The sequence below is a fragment of the Mauremys mutica genome, chromosome 2 (genome assembly GCF_020497125.1).
Source record: "Mauremys mutica isolate MM-2020 ecotype Southern chromosome 2, ASM2049712v1, whole genome shotgun sequence".
Taxonomy (NCBI): Eukaryota; Metazoa; Chordata; order Testudines; family Geoemydidae; genus Mauremys; species Mauremys mutica.
Genome location: NC_059073.1, coordinates 243,200,773 through 243,208,930, shown reverse-complemented (window position 1 = coordinate 243,208,930; position 8,158 = coordinate 243,200,773). Strand labels below are relative to the sequence as shown.

Here is an 8,158-nt window from a genome sequence, read left to right as displayed (position 1 = left end):
CTTATAATATGATCTGTGGGAGAAGGAAAAGTGCAAAATGTATATAGCCACAATTGTTGAACAGTGTATTTCTCCTTCTGTTTACTATTATGATATGTAGACATTTCTATCAAATTGTTTCACTAGAAAAATGCATCTTAAATTTTCAGACGGAGAACTTGAATGATTGCCTACAGCACAATGTGGCTACAAGAATTTTAAAGTAAATGTGCATATATTTATCTGTATAGATGAAACAATGTCACTAAGGAACATTTGTAAGAGAGGAATAAATATATAAGCTAAAAGTTAAATACTAAGAACTGAAACTATAACATATAGTACAGATCAAGGCTTCTATTTAAGTCACCAGTTTCCTTTAGAGTGTCTGGATATGTCTATATATGTGGTAACTTATAGTCCTTGAGGATGCATTAGTAAACTTATGGAAAAACAGCTTTCTTTGTATTGGAATTCTGTTTTAGATATGCTTCCATTACAGGTTAACTGCTTGATTTTATTATTTCCCACTCCTTAAACACAAACAAAACTCTTATTGACTTGAATGAAGGTTTTTGTTTTCCTTGAATGTGGAATTTTGGATCTGGTGTTAAGCTGGCTACTGTTCTTTTGTTTTTGTTTCTACCTCCTCCCTGCCCCTACCCCAGGAGGGGAAGTTTAAAGAAAATGTTCATTATTCATATTTTTAAAAACGAATAATGCATATGACAAAAATTCATGACTGCTTTGCAAAATTCATCATTGAGTTAAAGAAAAATGTTGAAGTCTCTATTGGATAATGAAAAATACAAAATGCATAAAGTTATTTAATTTTTTGTAGTAGTAGCTTGGAGTACAAGTGTATCACTTTCAAGTTTACACAGAATCACTTAAACAGTATACATACTAAGTCTAGGTATGGCTTTTGGGCAACTAAATGTAAACTGAAAATATAACGCATCATATTCGCTTTGAAATATAAAGAATGTGGACCTAACACTGACACGTAGTTTAACATCTGTATGGACTGAATAAGCAGTAGTTGCCCAAATCCTCTTAAGCCCTCACACTTCACATTGAGATTGGAGAGTGACTTTTTTTTTTTTTTTTTTTTTTGGTAAAAGTGCAAGTGCCTATGCAAACACTAAACTACAAGAACTCAAATATGGCTACTTTCTGATAACAAAATAATCCAGAGTAAATGTCTTCAGTGTCACTGCATGCCAGGTATAATTGGCCGTGGAACTGTGTTCTTATGCATTTCACCTTGTGAAGAGCATAATTTAATTTAGATTTAATATTAAAATTTCTTTGATTTTTTCGAGACTACCTTTAATGTGTTTTAAAACACTTTTTTGTTCTTTTACTTGAATCCAAATAATGTCTTCAGTTTTAGTTAAAAGAATCCTGATTTAGTTAGTTCTAAATTGGATACTTTACAGGTTAATGTATACTTGCCATTGAGCGGTTAGATTGTTAAACTGAAATGAACAGTATTTTTAAAAAACAGGAACTTCAGCTTTAATGCTTCCGTATCTTTCTAACATAGGATATTAAAAATAAGAATCCAATTCATTGGCAGTAGTGTTATATTCTAAAGGTAACTTTTCAGCTAAGAAATAGTCTGAAAGCTTGAAAATGTAATTTTGTTGTTTTGTTTTTTGTTTTCCCCTTCACATTTTTTGTTGTATGTAGCTAAACTTCACAATTTAAAAAAAAAAAAAAAAAAGTTACTCTGCTATAAGTGATGGTCCTGCTAAGGGTTCTGCATGGGTGTAAAGGTTTGCCTGCCTATATCCCTTTGCGTTACTGGACTTTAAATCATCACATTTCTGTAAATAGTGTTGGTCAGGTCACACTCATTGAACCAAAAGAGACAATGCTGGCATTACAAAACCAAGTTACTTCTTGCCTTCTTAAAAATATTTTTTGGTAGTTGGTTGTAAACTTGAAAAATGGTGAACAAACAGAATCAAAAAAGTTATACTGCACTTAATATAACCTAGTGCTGTTATATACATAAACGTAGTTGCAAATGCCCAGTCTTTGACTATGGCTGGCAATAGCAAAGTATGCCTGGGGTTGGGGTTGGTGATTGGTGATACTAGGTTGGCTGTGTGGGGAGTTTGTACCTTTATTTGTGTGGAACAGCTAACTGCCGATAGTTTAAGAGGGCTGATTTCTCAGCCAGTGACTAGGATATAGAGAGGCTCTGGCCAGACCCATGTGCCAGCAGCAGAGAGTAGTGTGTGTTAAGAGTTGCTACTTTTAGAGCACTTTGCCACTGCAGGATCTTCCTAAATCATAGTGTATTTCTTTCTGGATCTGGCCATGCCAGATTTAAGGCCAGAACCTGCCAATGGTACAGTGCAAAACATTCTGTGAACAAAACTGGGGGTTCAGAAATAGACTGAAACTCTTATGTAATTTTACTTCTATATAATCTTTTAAGTATTGGCTATTTTGAGACAATGATCCATTAATAAAATGTGTCTTGCCGTGAACAGTGCTGTCAGTAGTAATACATCTGTGTAAAAGCTAGTTACTTTCCTTAGGCTAGTCCAGCTAAGAAACTTTTGGTTCAAGATTACAAGAATGTCGAGTTCTTAATATTTAACTGCTAAGGTTATGATTCTGAAAAGGGATCTACCTGAGTGTATGATGGGGCTAATGCGTGAGTTCTTATGCAGAATCAGGGCCTGAAATAGTACAAGAAATGTAGGTTGGAAAGCGTTCTCTTGTCATAGAAGCCCCAAAAGCTGCTAATTAAGTCCATAGTGAAGCATATCCTTGTATAATTTAGTTTGTAAAATACTGATTTATTTGGCCACAAAGTCTCTGAGGAGATGGTAACTTAAATTTAAGGTGCTTATTTTGCATCCATTGGAATTAACTCTGGAACTGCGATGTGGGGTGGAAAGGGAGGCTAATATAAATGTATACTGTAACAGCTGATCCTACATGTATTTGGCTAAAATGACCCATACACTTACTCTTAACTGGATTGATCTCTTATCCTTAGGACTCATTTATGTTATCAAAATGTTAGTTGTTTTTTTTTAAAAAAAGGTATCCTACAAACCCTGGAGATCTACCGACTGAATACACAGTAGAGGAGTTCAAAAGGCAACTTTTGTTCTGAAAGACAGAGCCCATGATAAATTATTACTCATGAATTGGGGAAGAAAAATGCCTTCTAGATGTTCTACCACATTTGTAACTTGTTTCCTCATCTGGAGGCTCTTTGATAGAAGGTTACAATTTTTAAAATAATTATGCAATGTAGAGGTCAGTGTTCTTGTAACAATTTGCTATGCAGCATAGCTTGTCAGTTTTAATGCACTTCTGATGCATGCATGACTTTAATATTAACATTGCTGTTACATTTGACAACTTTATTTTAACACACACTGATTGACGTTCATACAAGTGGTCCTTGAAATTCTCCAAGTGAGTAATCTAAATAGTAGTATAATTCAAAACGTTGTTTTTGTTTTTTAATGAACAGTGACTAGATCAGACTACTCTACCAGTGATGCTTTACGTTTTCATCATGGACTTAGTGCTACCAGCTGATTAACTGAAATATGTCCTTGGAAAGGGTGAAACAATTGAGGTGTTTGGAGATGGTGTGTTTTGAGTGTTAAAGGCAAAATGTTTTTTAGTTGTCATTGTTAAAAGCTGAAAAATATAACACATCTATAACCAAAAACCATTTTGTAAGTTGTCTGCCAATAACTTGGCACCTGGCCCCGTAACCCATTTCTTGTTTGTATATTCCTGTTAACTTCAATGGGACTACTTAATGTGCAAGAGTTAATTACATGAATAAAGTTTTCAGGATAAGGCCCTTGGTTGACATTTGTCATAACTTAAGTAAAAAAATAATCCAAAACACCACATCTGGCAACACTTTAAGATATATTCCTTTTCTAAAAGGGGAAACCTACCTTCTTTTAAACTGTATTAATCAGAAATGTGTTGGGATAACAAATAACTAATACACTTTTTATTCAGCATGTTAAAAACATGAATTTAGTGTGTTAAGAGGTCTAAAGGCAATAGTATTCATTATTTAGAATGATTTTTAGATCAGTCTTGGACTGTCTTGCTCACTGGAATGGTAACTACTAGATGTATTACAAAAGCACCATATACTTTTTTGTTTGAGAAACCCTTAAACGCTAATTTATTTAATTGGTTATGCTGACAGGGTAAGGAATTGTAGGTTTTTTTTTTTTTGTTTGTTTTTTCCTGCTGGTCATGGAATTCTATTCTTGTTTGGGCCTACTTAAGATTATCAAGAACCCATCATTATTTGTCAGGAACAATTCTTAATTGGTAAGAAATGTGGAGAGTAGAGAAGCCCCAGTGTGTGGGCTCTGTCAATACCAGAATGTACTCCCTGGATTGGATTAAAATGCTGAGTTACAGCGTTAGGTATTGGTAGTGCACCAGTAAGTATACTGCCATTTCTTATGGTTGATGATTGGGAACAAGCCCTACAGTTTTGGCATAGTTGTCTATTGGGCATTAAAGTTTTTACATTATATACTAATTAAGCCACTTAATTACCTAGTCCTTTACTTTTGTTTTAATGAGTCATTTTTCACCAGTTTAACCACTAGTAGTGTTCATTGTACAGAAAATGCGTATTGCTAAAGATATGTATAGAGATGCTAATAAGTAATAACTATTTTTGTAATTTAGAAACTGTAACTGTTGCTCTTGTAATTGTGTGGCAAATATAATCTGTTTGCATTCAGTTTATTAAGCATGGTAAATAAAACTTCCATGAGTCAAAGTGTATGTGGACATGCTTCTAGGACACATCAATTGTCTTAAAATGTTAGTAAACTGAGGGGAATATAAAGTTATATCACCACTTGTGTTTAAAATTCTAAAAGGGACTTCATAAGGGGGGATTTTAAAAAGAATTGTGCACTCGTTTGGAAAGAATGCTATTAAAAGTTACTTTTTGAAAGTAAACTTGGATCCTGTAGCTTTTTAATAACTAACTTCAATCCGATGTTTTCTAAGAAAAGAATTGATTTTCTCATGTCTGGAGTTTTCATACACTAATGGCTTAAGTTTCATAGTGTTGTATGTACATTTGAGACTCTCTAGCAGCAAGCCTGTGTGAGCCTGAGGATCTACTTTTTTACCTGCTAGTTTATTTTTAAAGGGAACCTAATTGCTAAATTGGATTATTTTAAAGCTAAACAATACATGCTGTCCATTATGCTTTAGTTTACCAAGTTGGTAAAGGAAAGTTTTTATATAACACCAGTGTATGAACAATAACTTAAAGGAAATGAAAAATATTACTTTCTTAAATTATTCAAAAAGATGAGTCTTGTACATGGTTTATTAAAATATATTGAAGACCCTTTCTCGTTCTTAGCACTTTCCACTCCCCTGCACCAACATATAAACAGATTAATTTGTCACTAATGCCCTTAGTCTGGTTTCTAAAAGCACTTCCACTAACCTCAGTCCAAGAGTTATTGTCCTATTGGGCCAGAAAGTGGATGCTAGAATAACTTGTGGTGTGGGAGTTTTGAGTTTACAGTTTTAAATTTATAACGATAAGAGGCAAAGGTGAGCATTGTTAGGAATCAGCTGGGAGACCTTGGGGGCTGAGGGGAAGAGAGACGTTTGTTTTGATCTCTGCACAATGTGGAATTACTGATATTCTTTCCCACCTCCCCAAAAAAAGTTTGGGATGTTTCTCTTTGATTCTGGAAGATATGGCCAGGACTCCAAGATCTTTGGGTTGGGGAGAGAGTCAGTTGTTAGGCAGTAACACTAAGTATAGTTAGTAACAAGCCATAGATGTAGGTGATGTATCTCATTAATGGGAGAAGAATGGTGTAATTTGTCTGACTTGCAACTATAGTTTGGATCCAATGTTACAAATGGCTAACAGTATTGTTCTCTTTCATGAATAAGATTAAGAATAGTTACATAGGCAGAATAAATGGATTGTTGATGGACCATGTAAATGATTTGTAGTCTGTGAACAGAGCATGGCTAATGTTAGCCCTGTGACTTAGTGGGTAAGTGCAAATGAATTCATTTTGGTATGGTAAATTGAGAGGGCTAACAGGAAAAAATGAGGGTGGAATTTCCAGTGGCAACTAATGCAGTTAAGTGCCTGACTCCCATAGACTTTAATGGGAAGTAGGTGCCTAACTGCTTTCAGAGCCTTTGTAAATCCTCTCCATCCCTTCCCCCAGTTGTGAATCTCATATTTCATGCAAAAGGGGATGTTTTGAGTATATCACTGCTGTTTTCCTAGATTTCTGTAGCTGTCTTGCTTTATTCTTTGATTGCACATGTACCTTCCATTCTTGTTTTGTACATGCACCTCACAGTCGGACACTTTTCCCTCAGAGCTACATGGGGCAACTCGAGCACCTTCTGCTGCTGTGTTTCACTGCATGCCGGTATAAAAGGCTCCCCCAACCTCCCTTTGCTCCTCCTTACTGCCTGTGATTATTGTTGGAATTGCTTGGCTTGCTTTAGCAAGTGCTCTGCGTGTTCATTGTAAATTTACAATTGTAGATCGCTTTCTAGATTTATATTAGTACTTAGTGTAAGCTTTCATTTTTGGCTTCAGTTGGATTTTTTCCCGTTACTCTGTATTGATGGATGCCTTGGTCATCGAGCTTTAAGCCCTGCATCTCTTGTACTAGGCTGATGATGCCCATACCCTCACTCAAGCGCCTTGAAGTCTCTAGGTGAAGCTCAGATTCTGGATCATTGCCAGAACTGGAAAGACTTTAAGCCTTGGACAAGGAACATCAGAGAAGGCAGGCTAAAGATTTTGCTCAGACCTCCATCAGAGCCCAGTCAGACTGACTCTTGAAAGACTATAGGACAACAGGGTCAGACTCTGCACCAAATGCCTTGGCATTGGCAACATAGGAGGCGCTCTCCTAACCAGAGTCCCAACGGTGCTCACCTTCCCCAGTGCCTAAGCGGCATAAGACTTCTACATATACTGTTGACAAGGGAAGCTTGCTACCACTGAAGTCCTCTAGGCATGGGGATAAGAGTAGAGTACAGCCAAAACCTAAGACTCCCTCTTCTCTGGTGTTGCTGAAGTCAGCATCATTGACTCTGACACCAAAACATGTGCTGTTGAGTCCAGTGCCTGAGGGAGCGCCTTATACAGCCATAGCACCACACAGTCTTGAGACCATCTTGGTACTGACCATGTCAGAGGCATTTGCAGCCTTGAGAGATCTGCTAAGCCTTTTGGTGCCAGTTTCTCCAGAAGTGTGTAGTAGTAGTAGGATTTTATGTTTGCATTTTGTATGATTTAGAAAGAAGGATAAAGGATAATGAGATGATGATGTAGTATGTATTAAATGTATTGGTGTATGATTTGATCATATCTTCACAGCCACCCTTTTTGAATACCAGAAAGGAAGGGCTTAATGGGCCATTTGGTAAAGATGCATCAGCCGGAATCTGTGTCTGGGCTGATTTCAAAGCAGTAACAGATGGTTTAAGGTCTCTGTTGTAGATTTAGCATTTTAAAATAAGTAAAAGAATGCCATGATTGTTTCCTTGTGCATTGCAATTTGATGTTCCTGTTCAAAATGTTCTGTGTAAATTAATTCTGTTTTGTGTGTGAATGAGGAATGTAGTTCTGGGCCCCGCACTACAAGAAGGATGTGGAAAAATTGGAAAGAGTCCAGCGGAGGGCAACAAAAATGAATAGGGGACTGGAGCCCATGATTTATGGGAGAGGCTAAGGGAACTGGGATTGTTTAGTCTGCAGAAGAGAAGAATGAGGAGGGATTTGATAGCTGTTTTCAACTACCTGAAAGGGGGTTCCAAAGAGACTGGATCTAGACTGTTCTCAGTGGTACCAGATGACAGAACAAGGAGTAATGGTCTCAAGTTGCAGTGGGTGAGGTTTAGGTTAGATATTAGGAAAAACTGCTTCACTAGGAGGGTGGTGAAGCACTGGAATGGGTTACCTAGGGAGATGGTGGACTGTCTGTCCCTGCTAGGAGATATTTGGGAGTATCATCAAGAGGGTGGCCGGGCCCTCCACCAGTTCAATGGCCTTTTTGGAATCTATGGGGTTTCCCCATAGTTTCTAGGTAATACGTGAGATTGGGGGGGGGGGCTTGGAGAGGCATGGGGCACCTACTCCCTAGGC

General features: G+C 37.0%; 1 protein-coding gene across 2 annotated transcripts in view; it reads left to right on the top strand.

The window, feature by feature from the left end:
- The window catches only part of TMEM106B (transmembrane protein 106B), a 29,653-nt gene extending 24,685 nt beyond the window's left edge, over positions 1-4,968 (top strand). For both annotated transcript variants that reach the window (XM_045005450.1, XM_045005451.1), the window contains one exon: positions 1-4,968. This exon is cut by the window's left edge and continues 283 nt beyond it. The gene's annotated coding sequence lies outside the window, so the exon portion shown is untranslated.
- The last annotated feature ends 3,190 nt before the right edge of the window (positions 4,969-8,158 follow it).